The sequence below is a fragment of the Aquila chrysaetos genome, chromosome 17 (assembly GCF_900496995.4).
Source record: "Aquila chrysaetos chrysaetos chromosome 17, bAquChr1.4, whole genome shotgun sequence".
NCBI classification, from domain to species: domain Eukaryota; kingdom Metazoa; phylum Chordata; class Aves; order Accipitriformes; family Accipitridae; genus Aquila; species Aquila chrysaetos.
This window is the reverse complement of record NC_044020.1, coordinates 24061894-24089664: the sequence shown is the minus strand read 5'-3', so window position 1 is coordinate 24089664 and position 27771 is coordinate 24061894. Positions and strand designations below refer to the sequence as shown.

At 41.0% G+C, this 27771-nt stretch overlaps 1 protein-coding gene across 5 annotated transcripts in view; it reads left to right on the top strand.

Annotated features, from left to right (window-relative positions):
- Positions 1 to 27771, top strand: part of FAR2 (fatty acyl-CoA reductase 2) — a 149934-nt gene that overhangs the window by 1894 nt on the left and 120269 nt on the right. Inside the window, exon 1 of one of the 5 annotated variants that reach the window (XM_030041069.2) lies at positions 10395 to 10482. The exons of the other annotated variants lie outside the window; for them this stretch is intronic. The gene's annotated coding sequence lies outside the window, so the exon portion shown is untranslated. Of the gene's footprint in view, positions 1 to 10394; positions 10483 to 27771 lie in introns of those variants that run through there. 5 annotated transcript variants of the gene reach the window in all.

The window sequence follows — 27771 nt, the reverse complement described above, 5'->3', positions numbered from 1 at the left end:
GATTAGGCTAGAAAAATGTACTCCAAAATCCGTATCTGCTCTAATCCGGGTTCACTTGAATTTGTGTTAAAAGTATGTGTAAAACTGAACTATTAGGTGATCCTAAAGGTGTGTTTAAAAAAAAAAAAAAAAAAAAAAGGCATGGCCCAGCTTTCAATACCAAAGCTCACATTGCTTTGGCATGTTACTTTAGAGTGTAACTTTCTGTGTGTGCTGGTGTTGTGGGAATCTTCATCTTCATTTCATAAGAAGCTGATGGCAGTCCAGAGATCTGCTGTTGGAGTTTGTTTTCATTTGCATCTACCGTATCAAAAGCATCATCGTTTCCTGCTTACCTGTAATGTTCTTGAATAGGAAAGTGCAAGTCCTGTTCATTACCGTATAATATACTCATCTTCTCTTTAAAGTAAGTACATAGTTTAAAAAATACACTGATAGTTGCTTTAGAGAAGTTGTAAAATCCCTGTTATAACGGAAGTGCTTTAATCTCCAGATCTATTGTGTTCCCGCCCTCTGATAAACTACAGTTTTGTAGAAACAAGTTTTAAAAACACTTCCTCTGTGGTTTGGGGTCTTTGTCTAAGTTAAAGTCACCATAAACTTAAGTGCATAGGTGATGAGAATAGAAAATTTGGGGGTGTGGGGAGACATGCACTTACTCAAAGGTATCTGAATTAAACATGAAGCAATAGCAGATTTAGGCCAGCCTTTTACTATATTTAGAGGGTGTTCGAGGATGCATCTGATACTGTAACAAAGCTGCAAATTCCTCAGTTCTGCCAATTTGGGTTTCAATTCTAATCCCTATTAAGGCTTGTTTAAATTAGTGGTGGGGAAATGTAGTTTTAAAACATCTTGAAGAACATGTCGGAAAAGCCTGAGTAAATAAAACTCGTAGCATGTCAGCTGGGCAAAAAAAGAAGAATCTAGAGAGAGAATGCTAGAAAAATAGTAGGGAATGGCCTGTTAAGAGAGGCGTAAAATTTGCAGCTCTGTTATGGAGGCAGCTTTGACTGATAAAATTCTCGTGCTTTCCCCAAAGCCAGTTCAGATGTGACAGACCTGGATCTTGGGGAGTGGTGGTGGATGGGTTGGTTGGGGAGGTGTGGGGGTGCTGGCAGGGAGAACATGGGTAATGACAGGGCAGAAGGATCGTGGCGGGGAATATGGGTAATACGACCAAAGGCACAGAGACTGCCATTTGGTCTGCGTGGTACGGTAGAGTGGCAAACGAGTGGCCAAAGTCTTCAGAAATCTCTCGGATACTGATGATTTCAAATCCTGTAGCAAGTAGATCCTTGTCCAAGGGGGCCGTCTACAGCATTAGACTGTCATTGTAAAAAAACTTTTCAATATTTTTTCCTTACATTCCATGTAGGAAGCCCCTAATTCTGATCAATTTGCCAGTTTTTTTTTCCCAATGGCAAGTAGCTTTGATCTATACAAGGGATGGATCACGTAAATGAGGGCATAGGGAAAGAGAAGAAAAATACATGTTTTGAAATGGGAAAAGGAGAAGGGACTTTTTTTTTTTTTGGTGATACCACAGATCTGAGTAGTTCATAGAAGCTGAAGGGCAATGGAGAGTAACTCAGTGGGGTTGGGGAAACTCTACTGATGAGTGGTCAACTCATCTGGGGACTATTGCTTATCTTACTATATTGTTTGGTTTTGCTGTGTTTGTAGGAAAGTGTTGGGGATGATTGGTGCAGGGCATAATGTTAGCATCGCTCTGTAGCTGCATTATTATCCCATTATTACTATTAAAAATTATAGCATTCTTATTCCCTAAGGGCCCTGGGTCTACAAAGGAGGCTTAAGAAATGAAAGTTTGAATATTGCAGTGCTGTCCAATGAGATTAACATTATCAAAGTTATTAGCGGTATGTCATGGAAAGAGTTTTGCATCTCCAGATGTATCTAGAAATAAATATCATCTGAAGCATGTTCACTTCCCTGGCTCAACAAGCTATTACACAAAGGCAGTCCTTGTCTGGCAGCTATTCACCTGTATTAATGTGAAGCTGTGCTGGAGCTAACCAAAATTTGCCTCTCTGCAAGGCAAAGGGTGCGGTTCAGCAGTCATTTCCATTTGCCATAAATGTGGGCTTCTGCCAAAGGGGTCAGCCTGCCTGCCTCGCCTCTGGCGACGCGTTCCTCATCTCTCGCTTTGTGCCGGTACTATCACTTGTGGCCAAATGCAAATCCACTCTTCTTGTTGCTCTTGGCCTGGTTTTCTGTTGGATGAGTTCCTGGGTCTGACTCAATGCATGACTAAAATGCACCAAGGAGTCAGCAGAGACGTGCACTTGGGCGAAGAGCGGGCGATCCTCGTCGTGCTTGGTAGGAGACCCATTTGGACCAGATTAAAACGATGAGGGACCTGCAGCCTAACGAGCTCGCTCGGTGCTCTGTTAACACTTCTGCATGGCTTCCAGATTGGGTTTGGCTTGTGTCTGGCCAATTTGGAGAGTGAGTAGAGGTATCTGTCTGTCTCCAGTCACCTGTGTAGACATACTCTTCAAGAGCCTGATGAACTGAGTGAAAGAGGAAACTTGAAGGACAAAAAGTTGTTTTAAACACCTGTATTCTTGAAGGAGGTGGGGCCTTACTCTGGCATCCTAAAAAATTACCTCCCTCTGCTCAGGATGTAGAGCTCTCAATTTAGGTTTGGGGTCAGTTCTGCCACTGACCTGATTTATAGCCTCACAACCACTCCTCTTGCTTCTGAGTCTGCCTATCTTGTATTTAAATGGCAGACTACTTCAACTACAGCCTCTTTTTTGCTCTGTGTTTGCACATGGCCTGTGCTGATAAAGCCCAGGTTTACGGCATGAGTTCTTTGTTGCTATGATGATATCGACAACGATAATTTCTCAGCACGGGATGGTCAGAGCCATAGGGAGCAGTCATGGGGGAGCATTTCCCTAATTTGCTCTCTTGGGCAGTCTCCTGGACTCCTGCAAAACATTCCCCGTGGACTGCTGGGGTCACCATGCACTTGTAGCATCTCAGCCCTTTTTATACGCAGCCATGTCTGGCAAAAGTTCATTTATTATCACAACAAAGAGTATACTACAGCGGATGCTTTGTCTTTTATTATATTTTTTCCATTCAATTTTTGAATGGTAAGCCTATAACTCATGGGTTTTTTTAACACCATCCGAGTTAGATGTTTTGTCTGGTGTGGGGGTTTTTTTTGTTTTGTTTTTTCTAATTTTCATCTAAATAGTGCTTTCAGGCTTCCTTTAGAAAATGTAGTTGTCTGGGTGATATACAGTGTTAAAATTACAGCTGATTAGTTCTTTACACAGTGAAATAGTCAATAGTAGGATCTTGTGTGTAGGCATATAATGAATGTTCTATTGGAAACTGAAAATCTCCTCTCCCTCAAAGCCCTGGCCTATTTGTTTTTGTTAAAGCATGAGGCATACTGAAGGTTTTGCAAAAATACCTGTAATTCAACTATAATTGTGTTCAGTTCTAAGCTTATACTAGCTATCTTTTGCAGGAGTTGCTTGCACGTGTGTTTCTCTTTGTGTGCACCTATGCTTAGGCAGTTTCAAGTGACTGGAAATTGCATAGGGCTCTGTTCTTTCACCCACATTCACAGAAAAAAGATACCTTGTGCCACAAAAATAGAATATTATGTTTAATTCCAATGCTTTCTCCTTCCTGAAAGTAATTGTGGAGCAGCTGTGCCCAAAAGAGATGCATATTATAGGTTTTCCTCGTACTTCATTTCATTTTTAACCCGTTATACCAGTATCCATCACCTATATCTTCTTTAAGAAGCAGTAAATTGTCCTGTGGTTTTAACAGAGCAAATTCAAAACTTAATGACTGGTTAACGCACACAAGAATGGCAGGACTGGTCACAAACCTGGATGCTTACAATTTAATTTCTAAAGCTGTCTTTCAGCCTTGCCTTATCCAAGCCCAGATCCACTTTTTATTGTGCCCAAAGGTGAGAGGCAATTTTACCGTGGGGTGTTCTCTGGAAACAAATTTAAGTTTTTGATTCCAGGCTTGAGTGGCTTGCGTCCACCTTTACAGCAAACTCAGTTTTCACTACTGTTTCTGCAATGCTGTATAAAATTGGGGCCAGCTGGATTGACAATGCCTTTTTTTGTTTGTTTGACCTTCCTGAAAGCAACCACAAACCCCATTGATTGAAGGAAAGACAGGTTCCCTGATTTCATGTAAAGAATGTGGATTTATTTTGCCACGGATGGTTCAGGAAGGCCTTTTCTTATTCAGGGGATGCTGAATATAAATACACTGTAGTGTCACAACCCTCCCTAGAATATTCCTTCAGCAACTACCTTGATACTGTGAGTGAAATTATGAAAATGTAAACGGATTGCAATTTTGTAAACAGTGCTATAGATGAACAATAAGGAAAAGATTCTTACAAAGCTATACACTTATACTATTTAAAGAAAGGGAAAACAAGAATAAGTGTTATGTTGACATTGACTTAATCAGACCTGTTTCTGAGGAACATCTGAAAAGCAGAGACACTATTGTAGAAAAGGTACCGGCCCTTTTCAAAGCGTAATTCCTACAATACACCTTAATAAATCCTGAGAGATTCTTAATTTATTCATGAAATGTGTGAGCATAGCAGTCTTCTAAAAGGTTCTTTGAGATGGGTGTACCGTGGAGTTAACGGTATAATGGGCTACACAGATGGGTTTGGTAGTAGCCAGAGGTGGTACCATTTAATGATTCATTGGTGGTATATGAAATTGCCTGAGTCATCTTTCTAGGTGTACTGTGATATCTCAAAAGAGAGTTACAACTGACTTTAACTAGTGGTGTGCTACAGCTGATGCAGCGTGCAGAAAACCACAGCCTGAAGCTGGCACTGTTTTCTCCGTAGTAGTGGGTCTTTGCTCCCTAAGCACAAGTAACAATAACTTGGAGAAGGTTGTAGCTGCAGCAGTCAGCACAGTTTTGGCCAAACACGCAACACTCATTTGGAAACGTACTTTTCTGTTACTGCTCTCGTTGATATACGAAATAATTTTTTTGCCTGCTTTCTCTTGTTTTGAGACATAACGTGAATAATTGTGCTTCTCTCTGCTTTGGTCTCCATTGCAGTATCACTCTGTGACTAGTGACACAAGGTTATTCATCATTTGTGAAAGTTTGTTTGGTTATGCAGGGTTGAAGCATCTGGGATGCCTCCTTCATCACCAAGGCCTTCAGAAACAAGAGGTAGTGCTTTCAGCAGAGGTCTGTAGTGGAAGGCAGGTGGTTTTGTCTCAATTCAGCACTGGAGCGTTCGGTGATGCTCCCTCTTAGATACCTCGGACCACACCAGAGGAGGGTAACGCATTCAGAAGCAAAGTGCTCATGATCCGTGGGGAACAAACGCAGTGCTAGACTGCCGAAACCAGGAGCTCTGCCCACTCTGTTCCTGGTCGGGACCGGCTAACGCAGAGGTGATTTTGTGGCTCCTGGCAGATGACCACCCGGCTGGTTAGCCAGTGTCGATGGCTTGCGATGGGCTGAGCTTCTGCAGCGAGGCAGAAGCAGTTTGGAGCTGGGATGAAGAATGTGAGTGAGTGTGCTTTGCCGGTCCTATCCCGGCTTTGTGGCAGCCAGCGAGGTCGGCTGCTGCTGGCTTTCTCAAGTGAGGCGACGAAAGAAGAGGAGGGGAATCGCTTTCTCTGCCAGTATCCTGCGGAGCCGCTAGGACGGCGGAGCCAGGGACTGCCGCAGATCTTTTCAAAACCATCTGCTTTTACCACCTGTCATTGCTTATTCACAAGCACGCAGTCTTATTGGGCATGGGTATTGAAAATCTTTCCTTTAAGTATAAAAATAAGTACGTTTCTTCAGAAATTCCCCCACTGTGTGCCCATAGCTCAAGTAGGGGACTTATAGAAGTGCTCTGTTGTGAGGGAGAGGGAGAGAAAGAAAAGGACTTGCCTGCCCAACATAAAACACTTTGTGATATACACGCTCACAGTGCTGTCAATGGGGCTTATTTTTGTTATCAGCTGGTCTGTAATGGATGGCATGATTCTGCTTAAACCTAATTTTAAGGACAATTTTGAGGGTGAAATTTTCTTACAGAAGGACCCCTTAGCAAAACTTCTATTGCATGCACTGACATCAGCTTATTCATTGCTTCTAGCTTTAAGTGAAGGGGAACGTCACAGTCCAGGACTGCTGCTAGATTTCCTTTGGCTATTGAACTGAATGTCATTGTTGTAAAGCACCCAACTCCTTTGTTGGACGAAAAATTTATGAAGAGCCTGAGACTGTTGGTCCCCAGGCCATTAATAAGACACCCGAACTCTCATGTATTCACATTTCTAAATTGAATGTGACAGACAGAATTATACCCTTAGTTAACCCTTGCTTCATATAACCACAGCCTCACTGCTTTGCTTCTTTCTGATCCTGCAGACTGCAAGGAAACAATTTGCTTGCTTTTCTGAAAAATGATCTGTTTATGCAAACCTGGAGCTCTTATAGCCATGTACTCTAACGTTGCGTGCAGTAAATTCCACTTTATTCCTGTGACTGCAGCTGGAACTTCTCAGCCTAGCTCTCTACGTGCCCTATGATCCTTTCTGTAGTAACGTACATTATTGCTTTTGATGAGGTTCTGTAGTACTTCCCTATGGAACCCTTCAGTCTGCCATCTGCGGGTAGAAATGAAATCCCAGATCAAGACATTACAGACATTGAATGACACCGTCTTCTACCGGTGACCTCCTTCAAGCTCCAATTGCTGCTATCTTTATTAGATACTCCAGAGCAAAGTGACTAAGCTAATACACTCCAAGTATGGAACAAAATGTCAGTGATCCCCTCCGCACTTTTTTTTGTGCCTTTGTTTGCATCTGAAATGAACTTGATGACACTGTTGCAGAGAGAAGAGGGCAAGGAGCCCAGAGGTACCAGGGTGTTTATGCCATGCTCTGGTGTATGATTCAAAACAACCATCATATCTTGCACCTAGATGCAGTAGTCAAACCTGTCAACTCAGTGGAAAACCTTCAGGGTTCTGCAGGCAATCCGTAACTTTTGCCATAACGCTGTCTAGCTGTAGTCTTAATTTTTCTTCATTCTTATGTTTATGTTCAGTGCCTGCTGCCTTGCCCCATGTATCCTCAAAGCAGCCTGTGGGTTTCTACTATATACTTGAATTCAAGGTTTCAAGGCATCCTAAACAATATATCGATTTGATGGGAAATGTTAGATCTTGATGCATTTTTCAGTTAATATTTTTTTCATCTCCCTTATTTCCTAATCACTGTGTTCTCTCCCAGGCATTTTGTTTTGTTCCTTTGCCTAATTCTGCCATCACTAAGCTGACAGAGGAGATGAGGAGTCTAACTGTGTCCTTAAAGACTGATTTTCATGCCTGAGATGTATCACTTCACCTTCATTTTGGCCTATCACTGACCCTTCATTGCTGTGTGGCGTCAGGCAAACTGCTAGCTATGTATTAATTCCTGTGGCTCAGAAAAGAATTTAACCCATCTCCACCATGTTCTGAAGGTGTCTTGTTTTTATGTTAAAATGAGTGCTTTACAGGCACCTTGCTCGAATCCTGCATGCTGCTGTTTGCTACAGGGTCCGAGTCAATCGATAAGTGGAGAAGAGATGTTCAGTTCCTGGTACTGGAACGCTCCATGCACGGGGCTCAAGTGTTTTGGTCGAGCATTTTTTTTTTTCTGCTGAATATTTGTGTTGGACCATATACAACTGAGATGCAGGCAGTTGTTTATCTGCAGAGGTTAACACTGAATTCCTTACCAATGGAAAGCCTATTGCTTTGGCTAGCTCAAGGTTTTTCAAGAACTAATTAGGCATTGTTTACTGCTGATGAACTCACCCACAAAGAAGTTCTAGCAAGAAAGTCAGGGATGGGATGAAACTGTATGCTTCCAAGATGATGTGATAACATCGCATGTTTAAAGATGAGGTCTCTGGACTCTACCAACAGAGTAATACTGTTGAACCAACCACATATGCAAAACTAAACTCTGATCTGACAGCGAGTCAATCACAGCATACAGATGGATTAGCTGCTCATACTACACCACTTGGGAGTCGGGGGGGTCTTACTTCTCAGGTTCCTCTTGGAAACCTTTTGCCTGTTAAAGTTACATTTACTGTGGCTTTGGTTTTCAAGTAATAAATGGTTGTATTTCAATAGCCACCTTTCTGCTGGTGAATCGTAGAGGCTGAAGTTGCATTAATACTGAACACATTTCTGGTGTCTTTTCTGAAAGGCTAGATGTCCCCCAGACCAGGATGGTGACATACGTAGGAGGACAGGTTGCTTTGTGGCTGCCTCTGCTTTGCTCTTGAAGTTCAATATGATTTTAAACTTCCAGTATTAAAGGTTATAGGCTGGCACATCTAACTACCAGTATTTCACCTGAAAATTGGATAGTTGTGTTGAAAAATGAAAAAATAATATGTAATGCCAAAGTTCCCATCGCTGACCATAGATTGCATCCTTGAAGATGGGAAAGTTCCTGTCTTCTGAAGCAACATAGTCTGCATTTATCAAAACCCAAGTACTCTACTTATCACTAACATTTAATTTCCATGGCAACCTACGTAACTCTTGTTCTGGGAGATGAAGTAAGGCGATCTGGAGCCCTTCATAGGAACTCGTCTCTGATCTAAAGTTCATGTGTTCAAAATGTTAAAACAGTCACAATACTGTAAAAGTAAATCTATCTTTCATTAAATGGCAGGGTGCCTTCAAAGAGAGTAGTTGTCTTGTATTCCACATACGCCTACACCCAGTGTGACTAATGTGACTGTGACTGTGAGCCCTTAAAGTGCTATACAAATAAAAGTGGAATTATAGAAGTAGGTCTTACAGCATTCCTAGGTATATAGCAGGAAACTTGTGTCTTGTTTTGTGGGGAACAAGAGTAAACTAAATTTATTATGTCTGATAGTTGGAAGTAATCAAGACAATAGGATTTTTTTCATGTGATGTATGCAAGTCCTTATACATATTTTTACTCTAAACATTTTTTTTTCATTGTGTTGTCTATATTTTCCCTCTAGACTAGCATTGGCAGCATTTGGTGCTTTGCTCCATGTAGCTTTGTATGGATATGACCCTGTACTGCTGACTCATTTATAAAATAAAATGGGCACCTCGTTGCACTCCTTTTTTCTTTTTTTTGTCTGTCTTTGAAATTCTTATCTGCTATGTGCAACTTTGTGTCCTGTCCATGCAAAATATAGTGCCCAAAATATCCTGTCCGGGATGCTTTTAATCTAAAGTGCTCATAATTGCCAGCAGCAGCTTCCTTTAAATCAATTACAGAATTTTCACTAGGGTGTCCCATAGTAGTTAGCTGCTTTTTTATTCTGTACAGTGTTGTGCAAAAATCTTACCAAACCAGAACTTTCCACTTGCACCAATACAAGTATTGCATCTATTTGAACACTTGTTTTGAAAGTTCAAGAAGATTAAGGCCAGAAAAAATACATTAAGGATAACTATAATTCTGTGATGAAAAGGTCATACTTCATTCCCTTATCTATTTAAAATGTTATGTTTTCCATATTTTATGGAAATCTACCTTCTTTTCTTTAAAAAGCAAATTTTGAATGAATCTGACTGAAAAATTAAGATAAAATATATCAGTTTTCTATTTTCTTTGTCGTCCTATTCATAAGTTATAAACCTACAACTGTAGAAGCCACTCTTTTGTGTTGAGTGTTTCTTCATTGATTAAATCATCTCTTTGATATATTGCAAACAAATATCTGGTGTAGTGCTAGCAAGGGAACATATGTTCTGATGTCTTAGGATAAACATAAAAATTGTCCTAATATATCTCCACCAGAAATGCCTGATACGAGAACAAAATATGCTGGGCTGCAGGTGAAGTGGTCGCTATGATCTTGAGAATGTTTTCTGCCAGAACATGTTGATTTTATTGGTATAATAAGTCTCTTGCATCTGCACTTTGTGTGTATTCATATGCTTGTTGGAGATGTGCGTTTTCCTTGTAATAGTGTGGCATTACTACTTGAAAGCAAAGAGAGCATAGCAAAGGACACAAGTGATGATCCATGGTACAAGGTATGTGGAAATTAGGTAAATGTGGTAGATTTCAAATCGGATACAGAGGTCTGCCAGTGCACCATACGCTGAATGAAGAGGAGCAGGATAGCGCTTGGCACTTGTGTTTCCCGCTTCACTGTTAACGATGAAAATGAGATTAACACAGTACGAATGCATTGTATTAATGCATACGGTAGGCAGTAGCGATTAAAAACCGTGTATGGTGGAAATGGTTTGCTTTCTTTTGTTCCAGCTTAGCACTGAGAGTTGGCAACAGCACAGTGGGGTTTGTCTGAAGACCCCCGGGAGCAGTGCCATAAGAGAACGTTTGGGTCCTCTTCTTTCTCAACTCGGAAGCACGTAGTGACAAGTCTGCAGCAGATCGTGGGCCCCTGGTCCAGTCAGAGGAAAGGGTACGTAGCAGTTGTGCACTGAGCATTCAGGAAGGTAACCTGGCAGGTTTGTCAAGACAGCAGTGAGATAGATCTCTAATGTCACTGAAGGGGGATCTTACTGGGTCTTACTGGGTCTCCCTCCTTCCCCTGAAGGAACCGTATCCTAGCAGAATCCAAATGGAACCTAGTAATTTTAGTCCTGTTAAGTGAGTATAAGGGCATGTGTCAGAAAGGCAAGTTAGTCTTTCTTCATTTATTTTGGAGCTACTGTTAAGGGTAGGGTCAAAAGTTTTCTCTTTGCGCTGTGGGTATTTCTCAGCTCTCTGTCCTTCCCCCTGAATCAGTATTTAGAGGCTTAGCACTCTGAAGATTTGGGTTCTCTTCTTTCCGATATCACTGGCTATTTGTCAGGAGTACTTTTTGCTAGATGGCTGCTCATTAGGATCAGGGGGTAGAGCACTTTCCGATTTTATAAGGGTGAGGTGAGGATAAATACTGTGTTCTCAGAGCCCAAGCAGTGTGGAATTGAGTGTGCGGGCAAGAGATGACCTGTCTTGCAGTGTGGCCCACTGAGCAAGAGGCATGATCATCTCCTATTCCAAATATGATTTTGTACAAAAGCAAAGACTACCAAGGAGAACATAATTAAGCAGTGCTGCACAGGAAACAAAGCATATTTTACTGTTCAGAACTACTTAGAAAAGCTGGTTATACTCAGATCCATCAGCCTGGGTGGGATTTATGCTAGGGTACTGACGGACATGGGCGATGCAATTGCAATTCTGTTATCTATGAAAAAAGATGGCAGAGAGGTCCCTGAAGACTAGGAAAAGTCTATCATTACACCCATCTTTAAGAAGAGTAAGGAAAGTCCAGGGAACTATAGGCCAGTCAGCCTTACCACAGTCTGTGGAAATATTATGAATCATGTCCTCAGGGAATTTGTTTCCAAATATGAGAAGGTAATCAAGAACAGTTGACCCAGAGGTACCAAGGGCAAGTCATACTTGACCAACCTGAGTGCCTTTTCCAATTAAATGACTAATGATGTAGATGTGGGGACATCGGTGGGTATAGCATTTCCTGACTTTGACTTCAGTAAGGTTTTTGTTATCATCTCTCACTGAGGAAGCTGTGTAAGTATGGGCTGGAGATACGGATTGTTAGATTGACTGAAAATTGCGTGGCTCTCCAGGTCCAAAGGGTAGTCTTCAATAGCTCAGTGTCTCATTAGAGACAAATAACAAGTGGCCTGTGAGGGATTGGGCCAGTAGTGTTACATCTCTGTTAATTACGTAGATGGTGAGACAGAATGCACCCTGAGAAAAGCCATAGAACGTGTTAAATTGGCAGGAGAGACAGTTTAGTACGCCAAATGGTAGAAATTAAATTCAGCTGGACCTCGAGAGACCTGAGCTTTGGGTCAACAGGAACCTCATGAAGTTCAGTGAGAATAATCGTGAAGTTCTCTGCCTGTGCAGATTAACTCTGTGCAACAGTACAGGCTGGGAAACAACTGGCTGAACAGAACATCTGTGGGAAAGCAATGGGATATTATGGTTGCTGCCAAGTTGAAAATGAGCCAGTGGTGTGTTTTCATTGCAAATAAGGCAAATGGCATAGTGGTCTACATTAAAAGTATGGCCAGCAGATCAGGGGAAGTCGTTACCCTCCTCAGCACTGTTAAGTATTGTGCTTCTCCGGTCAGTTTTGAGGTTCCTCAAATGAAAAGGACAGTGTTTAAAAAATGGAGAGAGGATGCAACAGAGGACTATTAAGGTGATTTGAGCCATGGGACCCCATAAGCTATGAGGAGAGGTTGAGAGAGTTGGGCTGGTTTAGTCTGGCCAGAAAAAGAGGCTAAGGGGCAATCTCACAGAAGCCTGTAACTGCTTGAAGAGGAGTTACAATGACTATGGAGCTGAACTCTTATTAGGGACAGATTGTAAAAACAAGGGGCAACTGTCACAATTTGCAGCTTGAGAAGGTCAGGCTGGACATTAGGAAACGTTTTTTTCTGCCAGGGAGTAGCACAGGACTTTTAACATGTCACCCAGAGAGGTGGTGGAATCTTTCCTTGGAGGTTTTCAAGACAGCTGGACCAAGCTGTGGATGACCTGATCTGGCATTGGTGACAGCCCCTCTTCAAGCAGAAAGTTGAACTGGTGATCTGCAGAGATCCTTTCCAACCAGCTTTTCTATGATTCTGACTCCAAAGAAGTTAGAGTCTGCCTAGGACAGAAGGTCTGTGCCATGCAGAGGAAGAATTTTGTAAGGTTGTGACGTTTGTATGTCCACGATGGTGGATCTGGAATGGTGGGCAATAGAAGCTCCTCTTCTACAAAGATTTCCTCCCTACCATCAGCTCGAATTGTATCCATGTACAAGGCGTCCTTAACTCTATATGATATTATGTGGGTTTATCTTGCTTAGCCATTTTCAAATTTTCTGTTCTTTTGACATGCCTTTGGGAAAGCCACGTGACCATAGGAATCCAAGTAATTTGTATTTCACTTGAATTAAGATTATTTATTAAGAATTACATCTATTTTAGCCATCCCTTCTCTCTTCCTAGGTGTGCTAGGAGCTGTAGAAATGTATAGAAAACTGTTGTTCAAGTTAATTTTTCAAAAATAAGAGAGAGAGAGAGAGAGATGAGAAAATCAGCTGTTGGGATCATATTATATCTGTTTTCACAGATCGGTGTTGATGATTGTTTTCAATGGAGTTGATTCCTTCTTTTAAATCTGACTGTGATTGTGAGTGCTGCAAGATTTAATTGAGGGAGCCAACTCATCGAAAGGGGAAAAAATAGTCAACTAAAAGCCAGGATAATTGGGAGTATGATTTTATCAGTAATCCAAGGTAGGAGTGGAGACAGACAGAATGGGGTCAACCTTTGCACAAGAAAGAAACAAACACCCAAAGTCCCGGTTCCCCAAACCCCCAGCCGAAGTGCCATTGCTGGAAGCCTGTGGGTGGGAATGTCCCAGAGCGTGCCCTGGGCACCAGACCTGCCTTGGGGCTGGCCAGGAAAAGGTATTGCAGTCATATGTTGGTCATCCTTTGTGGTTTGTCTGACTCCCAGTTTAACACCATTGCCAGCTGCATTGGGGGTAGGGCCATGCAAATGTGGCTGTATCACTTCAGGGCTGATCCCAGTCCCAAACCAGTTTTATTTCTTTCACTTAATGCCTGAGCCAAGAAACCCTGCAGACCTGAGATGGCTGGGAGTCAAACCAGTTTGAGGGGTATCAGATCTCATTTAGGTTACTCGTGATTACGTAGACAACAGGAAAAAAACCAAACCAAAACATCTTATATTCTAAATCCAGGAGGAGTCAGTTTGGGAAAGCCTAGATTTAAACTCTTGACTTTAGCTGATGTTAGCTGATTCGAGAAAGGGCACTCAAGTAACCAAAACAAACACAATGTTACTTAACGTGCAGTCATGGTCTTTCATTTCCCTGTTCAATGTGTTTCTGTGAAACACTTTTCCAAACTATGCCTATGTGATTAAAATAGGCATTGCTATTGATTTACTGCACCCTTTCCTGTTCGAGTGCTATGCCATAAAAAATAATGATATGTAGAAATAATGCTCTGAGTAGATGTGGATTTCCTTCCTATGGTTGGTATTGCTATAGCAACACTTCCCCCCAAACAATGACTGTAATTACAAAAGTTGCCATTGATCTTCTGTGTAGTAAATTATATCTGTATTTAGCAATGAACACCCTAATGTCAAATTAAATAAATACTTGCTTTTCCTATTTGTCCCTCACCAAACCTTGATTTTCATTTCAACAAAATAATTTTATTTTTATGAAATTTCCTTTATCAGTTTTTCAGGAAGTTGTTGCTGGATGTGAACACGGTTTTTCACTCTCAGGATTTAATACGTTTGTTGCAGCTTAGTTTAAGCATCAGCATTTGCTGTGGCAGTTTTACTGGAAAGATTCTTGGTAGGAGTGTCTCTGCCTCTACTGGATAAATTTTCACAAGAGGATAATTAGGACCTAGTCTAGATCTCTGAGGAGACAAATACAAAAAAAAGGAAATGATTTACATATGGAATATCTTGAAAATATATTTCAAAGGGAATATGTTCCTGACAAACATTTCTTGTGTAAACTTAAATCTCGTTATTCATGTAATAGGAGGATGTGTATGTTCATATTTGTTTTCAATCCAGAAGTAGAAGCAGCAACCAGGGAGTAAGTGTGTGCAGAAGAGCTGTTAAATAGAGAGTGTGGGAAGCAAATCAGCACCAAGAGATTAGATTTGTTCTGGTGATCTTCACCGGGGCTTCCAGATGTTCTTATTTAGGCCTGGGCAGCGATAACTTTGCTGAGAAATCTCTGTTTTCTTGTGGGCTTTCGGTCTTGCAGTGGCAATACAAATAGCGCAATGAAACACCCCCCCTCTGAAGACTGCGTTACTCAGCTTTCCGTTTCAGACAAACCGTGGCACAGAGGCGTGCTGGCCGCTGTGCGTGCTAACTCATCGCAGGGCCGTGCCGATGCATCTCTTTAACGCCCAGGGCCGGTGCTAGCCCAAAAGCAGCTTCGCAGCTCTCACCTGCGGTCTGAGCCAAGAGCTTTCTGCCAGCTGGGGACTTTCTGTACTGTGAGGCATGAGGACAGAGGGGATAAGGGGCAAAATGCAAGAAGATCTCCAGTTGTTTTGTATCGACCCACGTGTTGTTAGCCGTTAGTGGGGATTAGTAACTTCAATTTAGCAAAATTCAGGCTCTTCTGCAGTGTGCTCTGGGTCCTGGGGGCTGTAGTAACTTGGGGCTATAGCTGGTCTGGCACAACATCCAGGCAAGTGTCTTTCAGTAAGTCAGAGCTGGGAGCAGCTCCATCACTTCAGCAGGCACCAGCCTGTGTTTGGCTGGGTTTGCTGGTTCAGCTGTGCTGCCTCTCCTGCTGTTTGGGTGACTCTGCACTGTTCTCCCTAAAATGCCTTTTACCTGTCATCTTGGATATGCTGCCTGAAAGTGAACTATATTTGACTGGGGGCCAGCGAATCTGAATCGCATTGTTAGGCTATGTGTATAAACCCCCAAGACCCTAGAACTTAGAATATATAAACCTAATTTTGATTAAACCCTGTACATTATGCAAGAGCATTTGTGAAATGAACTTAAAAAATACAGAGTGACAGCAGGTAAGGTAAGAGTGCGATAGCATGTAATCACAATTTGACCTAGAAGCTGAGGAGTCATTGTTACGAAAACAAAAGCATAAACCTGTTTGAATTCCTTGGATATGATCTGCTGTTTCTTCAACCTCTGAGCAGCCCAGACAGTAAATCCCAGCTAGGTTTGCAGTCACAAGTGATAGGCACGTAGCTTTGAAATAAATTGTAACTTTACTTGGATTTCTTGCTCCTCTTTATTATCTTGTAATATGTGGCTTGTTGGTTTGGGCTGTTTTAAATTCCACTTTGTGCTTAGACTTTGGACTGGGTTTTATTTGAAAGAGTCAAGGCTCTTAAGCTGGGACATGGATACAGTTGACTGAAGGACCTTTGTCTACATAGTATAGGTAAGAAGTGTTCCTGGGCCCCTTGCACCAAAGTGACACTGTTAATGTGATCCCACCCCTTCTCTCTTTTCAATGAGTTACTGAGAACAAACTCATCTAAACCTCAGGCTGTAACTTAGTTGCTCATCTCCTGAAATTACCCCTGCAGAAAAGCCCCAGGAATACCTCCCTCTCTTGATGTGCTTGGCATCCTAGACCATAAGGAAAAGAGAGTCTGTTGTTATGCCATAAAAACATGTAGAGTAGAAGTAACATCACTTGCATCTCTGGAGAGAAGGAGAGGGAGTGCAGCATATGGCTAATGCTTTGTCATCAGGGAGCATCACATTGCACAGATGCTTTTTGGAACCTGAAAATGTTTAAAACAAAGCTGGTTGCAGTGTGATTAGCGGCAGCACCGTGTGGACATCTGAGAGTCATCAACAAACACACCAATGTCTCTAAATCTTGTAGGTAAGCTGGTTACAAGCTAGTTATCACAGGAGTCAGCATGGACTTTATACATATAATAAGCATACAGTCTGTTCCATATTTGGAACACTGTTCACAATGGAAATTTTATATATACGCCAGCATGGGATTACAAAGTATAGCGTGGTGTTTGTAGGCAAAACTTTTTATGTGCAAAAACATACCTAAAAGTGGGTCCCGAAGGCAGTGAGCCACCTATCACGCAGGTCTGTCAGGTTGCATGCTTTTCGTGTAAGACTCTGTCCGTTGGTCTGTCTTCCTTAAAATTCTGTATTCGTGGATGGCTTCTCTCAGGCTCCAGGCTACACCTGATGGAGAGTTGGTAGAGTTGGAGGGGCATCATTACACGGGACTGTGCTGCAAGCCAGGTTTTGCCTCCCAGAAAAGCCAACCTGTGTGATGTTGGGCATTGAATGCTCAGATTTCTTCAGGATCTGAAAACTTAATGCATGCATCACAGGACTCTGATGTATTGCAACTTTTCTCCATGCTAGTGCAGAGTCTATCTTCTGCATTGGTGTTGGAATCACCTGGATGGTGTCATGTAATATTTTGTTGTTATTTTTAGGAGTAGTAGGTTAGATCTGCAGTGGAAGTTCAGCAGAATGAATGGTCTGCATTGGTTTATGGTAACTGAAGATTGTTGGTTTACTTTTTTCATGTGGTTAATAACGGTGTTTAAGAAGACTACAGTTGCAGAGAACTTGATAACCAGGCTACAGATGTATTTTCTGTGCAACAGTGCAGGATGATTTAGGGAAGCAAAGAAGTGTCAATGTTTGTTCTGATTTCCTGCTAGAGAATACAATATTCCAAACTTTAATATTATGACTATAGCAATGTGCTTTCTAAGTCCTTAGCTCATGCTTCAAAAGATAGGGCTGTATATGTAACTTTTGCTCTGCTTGCCACTTTTCTTGGTCATGAATTCTGACCTTGTCAAGTGGATTGTCTTCATAACTGCTAAGCAACAGTAAAAACCCAAACCATCAGAGCATTATTAGACCAGCAATCTGCATTTCTGTGGTGTCCTACGACGAAATGGAGTCAGTCTGCACTCTGCAAGTGCAACAAACTGCAGAAACAAAATTTGGCAAAGTTTGAAGGCAAAACTTTCTTTGGTATCCTTTGTTATACTGTCTTATTAAGTCTCCTTATTGTGAAGGCAGTCAGCGTGTTTTTATGTGCCAGAATAATTCAGAAGCTCAATAAAGGGAGTCTACTGTCCTACCTGGTAGTTAAATGGATAGATTCAATGCCTCAAGACCACGTTGCATTTCCTCCAAATGCCACTAGGTAATAGATCCTGTATGCTGCAAACTGGAAGGGAGATGCATTACAATGCTGGATGCGACTTTAAGTGACTCAAGTAAATGGTTTTCATTCAGGTATTAAACTTGTCAACTGTAGTAGTTTAGGGTTTTTTAAAGTTGTTGCAAATGCTTCATTTTCTAGCTTAAAGAAGTGTATCAAATGCTGTCACTTTTCTTTTTAAATTTGTCCACTGTAAGTTTTGCTTTGTTTAATGAAGCCTATAAACCGAGCAGATGAGTTGGGAGCACATAACCTTGGAATCCTTCCTCTGTGCCTGACTCATAGACATGTTGATTCAGCTTCAGGGCTGATTCTCCTTGGATCCTGTTATCCTCAAGTGGCACTAGTTTTGCCAGGCTCGGCTATTCAGGAAACATAAATCATGTCCTCAAAAACCATGAGAAAGTACTGAATAAGAAAACAATAGGACAAATGAGCAAATCTGTTTGAATTCTTGATCTTTAGTCTTCTCACTGCAGTAATTGAGGCTATAAAAGCAGAATTCACATGTAATCAGGAAGTCCAGGAACTGGCTATTCAACAAAAACACTACTGCAAGGATTGTTCTGGTGTGCTAAGGACAGGAATACTATAATATGGGCATAGTCTGTAACAGATACTTAGCTATAGCTAAAAACAATATACATTGTGTTGGATGATGTCTAGTGGTTCTTAAATTGTGCAACTTTCTCCAGGCATAAGCTGTCTATTCATTTTGCTTATAAGCAAGGCAAAGTTGTTTGTTTGTTTGTTTGTTTTTATTTAGTTGAGGGAAGAACCCACTGAAATCAGCTAACAATTCATTTATTGCAAAAATGGTTATGCTACGGGTACAAAACTTGCCAGAAAATGTAGCTTATTTTATCTTCTGGGTTATTCTTGGTGCAAAATACAGTCACAGCTGACCCAAAAAGATCATGACAAGGGACAGCTGAACTCTGTATAGTTGTCATTTTGATCTTTCTGGTTTGTTTGGTTTAGGGAACCTTAAGCACCTTTCTTCCTTTAAGCACAGTGTACTTTGCCTTGTTGGTGTTAGCTCAAAGCTAATACTATAAATAACACTGAATTTTTGGTGGTGTGCGGTCAAGTGCCCTTTTGCACCCTAGACTTTGGTTTCTTATATGTTAGAGGTAGAATGGGTTGAGAAGAGCTAGTTGTTGCCAACTGGTTCATGCATATGCAAGAATCTTAATTTATCAGTCTTCTTACAACCCCTTGTTTTCCTCAGTTTTCATTTTGAGCTTGTCTTTTGAATGTTGCCAAAGACGGAAAGGGAAATTTAACAAGTTTTACTCAGCCTCATGCAACAATCATCTGTAAACTTTAGATTTAAGAAGTATAGGTCTAAACTTTAGCAAATTTGGTCTGGGTAGTTAATGTTTCAAACCAGATTAACTTTATGTGGTTTCTAGTGTGAGATTGTAGGTATTGTGCAATTTTATTTTCTAATAAACACCATTTAGCTGCTGATGATTTAATCTTAATTAATCTTACAGCTCCTAGAATCACGTGTTTCAACACAGTCATAGTGAACTTTAAAGTAAAGACCTAGCAATCCTATATGTAAGCATCTCCTGAGGGGTTTTTGTTGGTTTTTTTTCTTGAGAAGGGAATGTTTATTGTGGAAGTTCTTGGAAAAGAGACATCTAATATGTAGGGTTTTGATTTACAAAACAACTTACTTGCATTTTCTTTTTCATTAAAAAAATCGAGTGTAATGGTTTTTAGTTGCAAATTTGTGCCAGTGTGTAGTGATGTAATCTTTGTTTTGAGTATTTGCCACAGCCCAAGTGAAATGAAATGTTTTGGAACATCTTGATTTTGCTGTCTGACAAGTTTTCTCTAAGAGAAAGCAGACTTGTATTTATCAGCAGGAAAAGAAAGGACTGAAAGGGGGAATGCACAACCACCATTTAGAGTGTCAACGTTGTTCTTGTCATGCAGACTTGTGCAGGTACTTGTGGTCCAGATCTGATGGTGAAGTGCAAAGATGCTGAAGTTCATTCAAAGTGTGAATTATCATAGGAGTTGGACAGCATTGTATTCTGTTTATTAATATTTTATGTTTAAGCAACTTGGGCTTTTGAATATTCTGTGTCTTCTGACTACACCTGTGATCCATACTCAGGTGAAGTCTTATTGTTTAAACAGGTACATATAGTTCTAAAACTCTTTGAAGTGATAACCTTTTAGAACTTTTTATTTCCATTTGAAAGATGTGCTTTGGATACTGTCCTGAACAGGAACACTTTCCAAAATCATGGATTTAATGAGGTTGTCCTGACTTATTCCTTGCTGTGTTATGGTGTGTGTTATGTCCTTGTAATTCTCTTACTAGCATATTCATTCTGCAAGTCTAGCAATGATTTTTCAGATGTGAGGCCAATGAAGTTAAACCAATTTGTAGTTTGTCAAGTATAGTCGAGCAAAGAGAAAGTATGTGCCAAAAATGAGTGTTATGAAATTTCTCTTTAATTGTTTTGTTGAGGTTTCCTAACAACAGAGTCCTTTCTATAATGATTTTTTAAAACTCCTCATGCTCATAGAAAGCTTAAAAAATTATGCTCTGGCATGGATTCCAGATGTACGATGTTCAGGTGCGTTATTTCCTTTAAAAGAAATGGGTGCAGAAAATAATATTTGAAGTGGAAAGCCATCCTAACAGTTAGTTATGGAGCATTTACAGCAGCTGTGTATAAAGTCACCTGTCTTAAAGATGATTGGCAGTCTGCCCAGAAATAACTAAAGGACGTGCATTTCTAGGAGAAAGAAGGTATTACCGAGCTGGCTAAGGGATGCTATGATTTTGTTACAGCAGCTGAACCTCTGGGAATTCAGTACTACTCTAGCCACAGACCACCAGCACCCATTTCAACAGCCCTAGGGCTTTATCCCCACATTAATTTACTTTTTTTTTTTTCCCCTCCCCCGCCCCCCCCCTCCATCTTTTGCTTGTGTGAGCTTTTATTAGTGCTAAGCTTAGAAGTTCAAGATGGACTTGGAAACATCCTTCTACTTCATGCCTTCACCAGCCTTCCTGACATAAGCTTGCTGCTGCTCACCTCTTTGCTTCTGCTGTGTTCTTCCAGAGGAAACAGAGTTAACCTGATGATGAGGTTTTTCTGTTTTGGTTTGGTTTTACTCTAATTAGTGGTATGCTGTTATGTAGGGTACAGTCTATAGCATGCTTGGATTATTTACAGTGCTTGATTTGTTAATCTGGCAGTTGGGAAGTTTGGAAGACTTCTCAAAAAAAAAAAATTAGTTTAGAGGAAATATATATGCGTAATTTCTTGTCCTTTAATTGTGGTCAACAATGTGCCTAAATAAAGCCACAAAAGAAAACCTGTGTTTCACTCCAGGAAGAGTGATACACACTGTACCCTAAAATTCATAAAACAGTTTCATTAATTACAAAATAATGTATCTTGGGTGAGTCTCTGGTGAACCACTGACTCTCCTACCTTGAATTGTGGCTGCACTAATTGCCGCTCAACTGTCCTTGCTAATTTGCAATTAAGCCTAGTTTGGCATGTGGTCTGCTTTGGGTTTGTTGGTTTGTTTTTTTCCTTGTGAAGCAGTGCCTTAAAGCAAAACCACTTTTATCCCAATCTTTTGCACATGCATGCAAAACGTGTTTCAGTGTGATCTGAGTCAAACAGATGCTTAACAACAGAGAGGAATTTTGCACTATGCTTGTTGAGTTAGTAAACTTCGGGTGTAACAGACTATGCTGCGGAATGGGTGTTAAAAGCAACCAGCTTCCACTGAGCATTTCCCTCCAAGGCAAAGTCAAAGGACTGCAAGAAGGTGCCTTCCAGTTGAGCAGAGCCCTAAAAATCCTACCAGAGCACGACTTGCTCTTCTTCTAGGTCACTGTAGATCTTTGCAGCTATTTCTGGATATGGCTCTGAGACAAGAGAGGGACTGGAAGGGTCGAGAGCATCAGTTGTGCTCCTGTCGGCAGCATCTTCTGTCGCTGAGTGCTGGAGGCTGAGGCTCCACCAAAAGCGGTTGGCAGGAGGCAGAGCATGCTTGGAGGAGCTGCCCGTGCCAAGAAGTGATTCTTTCTTTTGAGGTTTGGCTAGAGACGCAACTCCTGGAGGGCAGTTCTGCTGACAAGGCGGATACCAAACTGCTATTCAAAGCTGAACAGCTGATATAAATTGAAGATGAGAGCACAGTGCTTTGCAAAATCCATGTGCTTAGTTCTCAAAGCTGTTTTTGAGAAGATAAGAAAACAGAGGAAGACTGAAGATGCCGCTTCCACTAAGCTCTATGTCTGTATCTTTTAAAATTAAAACTTCACTAGACTGTAAAAGGTCCACAAGACCTGGTAAATGTGCATTTGGAAATTTGAAAGGGCAGCACCCTCTTCGTAATTCCTAACTGGGTTTGAAGCTGAGCACTACTGTATTATTTCTGTGATTAATGAAAACAGCTAAAACCCAATAACATTATGGAACACAGTCATCTCTCGCAGGCTTCCTTTCAGACAACTGAACAGGTTTTTTACAGCTAGTTTTAAAAATTCATTTAACATGTCTGGCTCTGAATAGAGACAGAAAAGTTAGGAATTTGTATTTTACTAATTCTAAGTGGAACCGCGCAGAAGGAAAAATTCCTTAGGAAGGTCAGTTTGGCTTGAAGAGAATATAGTAACTTGGTTCGTCGTGCTGTCTTTCTGATTTTTAACTCTGAACAATTTCTGAATTTATACAAATCAGACTATTCCTTGTCATACATTTCATTTGACCAAGACCCACTCCCTATAAGTGCCAGGGAGAATCTAAACAATTACCTTAACATCAGAGTCGCTGTTATTCAAAATGGTGCCTTTAAAACTGTTTTGACATTTGGCCGTGCACCCAGGTGCTGTGTTTTACAGCCTAAGCCAGTACACTTACATATAAGGCAAAAGGAGATCTGATAATCAGATCTATTGGAAAAATTCCAGTAAATCAAGTTTCGCAAATCGTCTGCTCCAGCACATTTCTGCCTGCCTCTGAAGGATCCGCAGCGCCCGAACGTTGTCGCTGTGTGGGCAGCGCTGGCATCGCGTGCCCTGAGACACTAGGCTATTTGTCACAGAGAGGGAAAGGGACAAAACCCTGGGAGCTGCAGCTTGCGGGGAGGCTGTGACCGCAGCCCCCGAGTCTGTAGGCATCCCCCCGCCGGCAGCGATGGAGCCGAGAGCTTCGTGCTGAGGATCCTTGACCTGCGTATTAGGATATTCGTGGGTTTTTCTTGGGAGGGGCAGACTGAGTGAAAACCTGAAAATGCAGACGTTTGGCTTAATTTTAAAAGTTTTTTCGTTATTGATGTCCATTTATTTTCTTTCAAAGGGTTGTGGGGGTTGTTTTGCTCTTGGCACTGCATGTTAGTTTTCCTGGAAGGGCACCGCAGCTGAGAGCTGCTGGGTGTTCCCTACATCTCGCTGTGAATATACAGTAGCATTTTTGAATACGAATGCTGATAAAAATAATAATTACAAATAATTAGAAAAGTCTTTGCCTAGGAGTTACTGACTATCCAGCATAGTAATGCTGCAAACTAGCGCTGAATCGAACATGACCGTACAACGTACATGTGCACCTCCGTGTATGCTGAACACCTCTTTCCTGATTTGCTTAACGTCTATAAGAGGATAGCAAGTGGGGTTTTTTTACAGCCCTACCAGGCTGCTAACCTTTGTTTTTAAGTCTAAAGGGTTTTGGTTCAGTTGAACAGTTGTTAAGATTAATGGTTATTGGAATTAGGGAGAAATGTACCACTTAACCACAGCGCAAGCATGACTCTGTATTCAGGCTGACTTACTACTTTTGCCTGTTCTTTAGCAGTGATTATGCAATTTGGGGCATACTGCTTTGCCTCTCTTACTTTTTTAAAAATCCTGATAAAACTTTAATTGTCCCATTATCCTCCCACATGTTTTGTTTTATAGCAGGTCTCGGGGATGGAAATGTACTTGCTACAAAAGTCAAAAGTGAATAAACTAGGAAGGGTGTATGCAAACTTTTTCATTTGGGTGTGTTTCATATTTGTTATATGGCTTGTGTTTCCTGAGATCTTTTTAGTTAGTAAGGGATTTTTTTTTTGGTGTACCGACGAGCATAATTGGTGATCAACAAGAATGCCCTCTTTTACTGGGTTTTGAAGAATTTTCACTGTAGATAGGAGAAGGAAAGAAGAGAAGAATATCCTACTTTTTCTGGCCCCAAGCATTACGCAGCAAGAATTGCCTCAGCTTCTGCCAAACATGATATTTTACCTTTGTGGTGAAAAGCAGTAGTTCTTAATGTGTATGCAGCATCCCAGCATGACAGGCTCAACAGAAGCAAACCACATGTGACAACAGGAACACCATGGGAATTTCATCTTGTGTCTCAGTGGTGGTAATACGTCAAGGTGGTTGTGACCTTTCTCTCAGAGAGCCTGAAAAGATAACTGTGTTTATATTTAACGGTAGCTGTCTGTTGTTTTGTTTTGTTGTTTTTTTTATATAGTGGACTCTGGTTTTATTTTATATTTCTCTCTAAATTTTGCATCTACTGAAATAGGAAAATTAGAATATTTTCATTTGTATTTATTAATAAATGCTGGCACAAAAACTTCAAGGTGGGTTATGTTTAGATAGAGTACATAGGAGTGATAATGTGAGAGAAATCTTGAAAAGGGCAAAGACATGGGAAGTTCAAATAAGCACCAGGACTTGTCGTCTACTCAATTTACTGGCCCTTTTAGTGTTTCGTGTTGCTCCAAGCTAGGATGATGTGGAAAAGAGCAGAAGGTACCAGCATCTATAAAATCTTCAGATGGGTACCTGATGTTACTCTCCTTGCCTTCCAGTCTCAACACCTAGTGTGGTACACAGTATGAACCCACTCCTTTCCCATGGAGTAAATTGATTAAATTGGCATAAACAGTGTTTCTGAACCTTTTTTGATTTGTGAAAATTAAAATATATACATCTCTATATGTTCTTTCTACCTCTATATTCTGGCAGTCATTCATAGACCCTCTTAGGAGTAGTCTTTGGCCACAGTCTAGGGCACCTGGATCAGCAGTAGAAAAGCAGGAAAGAGATGTCACGAAAGAAGAGTGTGTGTTGTTTGCTAATTCGATAGTGTCAGGCTGAGAACATCTTTATTGTAAGGTATGCAATGAGTGATTTCCAGCCGAGAAGACTGAGCAGCTGCTCCTTTCCTGGCTTGTCCTTCAGAGCCACTGATTTCACAGATCAAAGGCTACTACCTGGAGTTTTATTGTCATTAATGGGCAGGATGTGTACGTAACAAATCTCGTTGCTGGCGATGGTACGAAATGAACAGTTTCAGTCACCTATCGTGTCTGCTCACCAGCTGGAAGGGAAAATGAGGGAGTGCCTTTTTTTAAACTTGAGAGCTAAACTAAGTTACTTTCCATAGTAGCTGCAGTACCTCTGTGAAAGATAAAACCCAAAAAGCAGCCAGACAGGGACAGCTGGAGGCATTTGTTGAATGCTGTTTTAAGATGTTTCATAGCAATACTGTAGAAAAGTGGGAGGCTTAATTAGAAGTTGTTAACAAGTCATAAATCTTTCTTAAAAATAACTGTTAATGTGACTTCGTAATTCTACCTGTCCAGGTACAAGGAGTAGAAACTTTTCATAGTATCTGAGAAGTGGAAGGACTCCTGCTGTGTTCAGTTTTTTATGTGATGCCATATTTTTCATCAGTGAGATCTACAGAAAGCTTTTCCTTTGCTCCCTCCTCCCCGCCTCAATGTCATAAAGTAAATGGAAGCCTATGTGTTGTAGATTGCTAGCTTGTGGCTCTTTTTTATAATTGAATAGCAGGTATTAAACAGATTTTTCTTTTCTATACACGTTTCCCTGCTAGCAAAAGAAGATTACAAATACATGGTATTTACAGGCACTATTTTTTTTTTCCCCAGGTACCTATTATAAAAGCTCATGTGATACTGTGTCACACTGGGTATGTCAAATAGGTACAGGCAATTCATTACAAAAACTGCCATACGGAAATCATTGTTCCTGCTATAAGGTGTTAAGCAGAGCTAATTGGAATATATTTTCTTCTGCATACTTTCGCTGTCAAAATTTCCTTCCAGATACTGCTTTAAACAGTTGGGCTCTTCTGGTCAAGAATTGTCTTCTTGCTTTCAGTTGGTGCAGACTTAAGTGATGGGTTCTGGGCCCCTGGCTGCAATGTAGCAATGTGAATTGGAAAATAAGGTTTTTTAATCAGCTTTCTGCACCGAGCAGATAAACTTTGTGAAACAGGTTAACAGAACGAAAAAACACTGTTTCTCTGAAGAAAAACAGGTTTTAATTTTCTGCCAGCCCTAATGTCATCTCCTTTGGTTTTGGATTTGTGTGGATTCTTAGCTGGGCTGAGAACTGTATCTTTTCACCCTGGAATGGATAGTTTCACTCCTGTAAATGTGCCTGTAAAAAAATCACAGTTGATTCACAGTTGATTCATATAAAGAAATCACCTTGATTCATAGTTACCTCCATGTGTTAGTTACTGAAGCCCAAATGCACACAGAACACCTAACTGTTAGAAGGGAAGCTTCTTAAATCACTGAAAAAATTATTAGCACCAATTACTTCTAAGTTGTTTCCCTTTCCTCCAAGAAGAGGCTACATGTTAAAGGTCTTTGTTGGGAAAAAGCGTATTTATGCTTAATGAACACTTTGTGCGCTTAGCTGCCATATCTTTCCGTTGTTTCCTTTGTCCTTTTTTTCTTAAAATACTGGTACATATGTGCTTGTATAAAAACTCTGCCTGTCAACTATTTTTCTTCTTCCTTTCCCATCTGATCAATCTACTAGTAAGACTGTAATTAAGAATGAAGGTCATAGGGGGTGTAAAGTGGGAAACACTATGCATCTTCTGTCAGATATCTGTAATATATTCTTCCACCCTTTTCTCCTCCTGATGTCAGACAACAGCAATAACAAAGTGATAAACCCTTCATCTTGTCATCCCCCACCCTTCCATACGCATCACTGTTTGTTATGCATGGTATTACCACTCTATCCCTTTATCAGCTGCTATCATCACACCCATTATATCAGGCTCAAAATGTTAATCTGCAGCTTTGATATTGTCATACTGGTTGTTTGCATCTTTCCATGGCACAGTGCTTTCCTTTTCAAAGTACAGAAGCGTGCTAGCATAGATGAAGATAATAGCTGTTCCTTGAGGCAAGAGCCTCAAGGTAGCTCTTGTAACAGCAACCATCAGCCTCATATGATGCAGTGGTTTGTTATCCTGCTTTTCCACGAAGGGAGAAAGTGATCTAGATGTAGCTGTCGGGAAGAAGCTGCTCATCCTTGCACCCCAGCAAGACAGGCTATCGTAATTGGGCTGTGTGCTATAAACTACATTACAAAGGCACGGATGCATGGATTCAGTCCACCCATCTTGGGATTGCTTGGAAAAAAATTGCCTTTCTGTCTACCCACTTTTTGTGGGTGCAGCAGCACACACCCATGATAAGGCAAAGTTCCTCGCGTAATTTGGGGCACTTGTGAAACACTGGAGGATGTAACAAGTACTGTAAGATATGTGAAGACCAAACAAGTTTCATATACTGCATGTGAGCTCTGGAGTAGTATCTGTGCCTCACTAGGACTTTTCAGGGTAGTGACACAGTCGTTCTCTTGCTCCATGTTTCCACATGCAACGTGAAGGGTTCAACCCAATCTGGTATTTTTTCACCAGCTGTGTTTCAGGCATGATGACATGGTGAAGCAATGCAACTAGGGAACCTGCTTCTGGCATTTTCTTCTTCCTGCAGCCTCCTGTGGTGGTAGTCCTCTTGTTACCGTATCTAGATTGTGGAGACCTGTATGCCAAGTGAGGAAAAGAGTGTTGGGAGACCTGTATTCTGATGGTCTATAGCCAGCCAACCACTTTGCTCAGCAAATGCTTCCCAGATGTTGGATATAACAGTT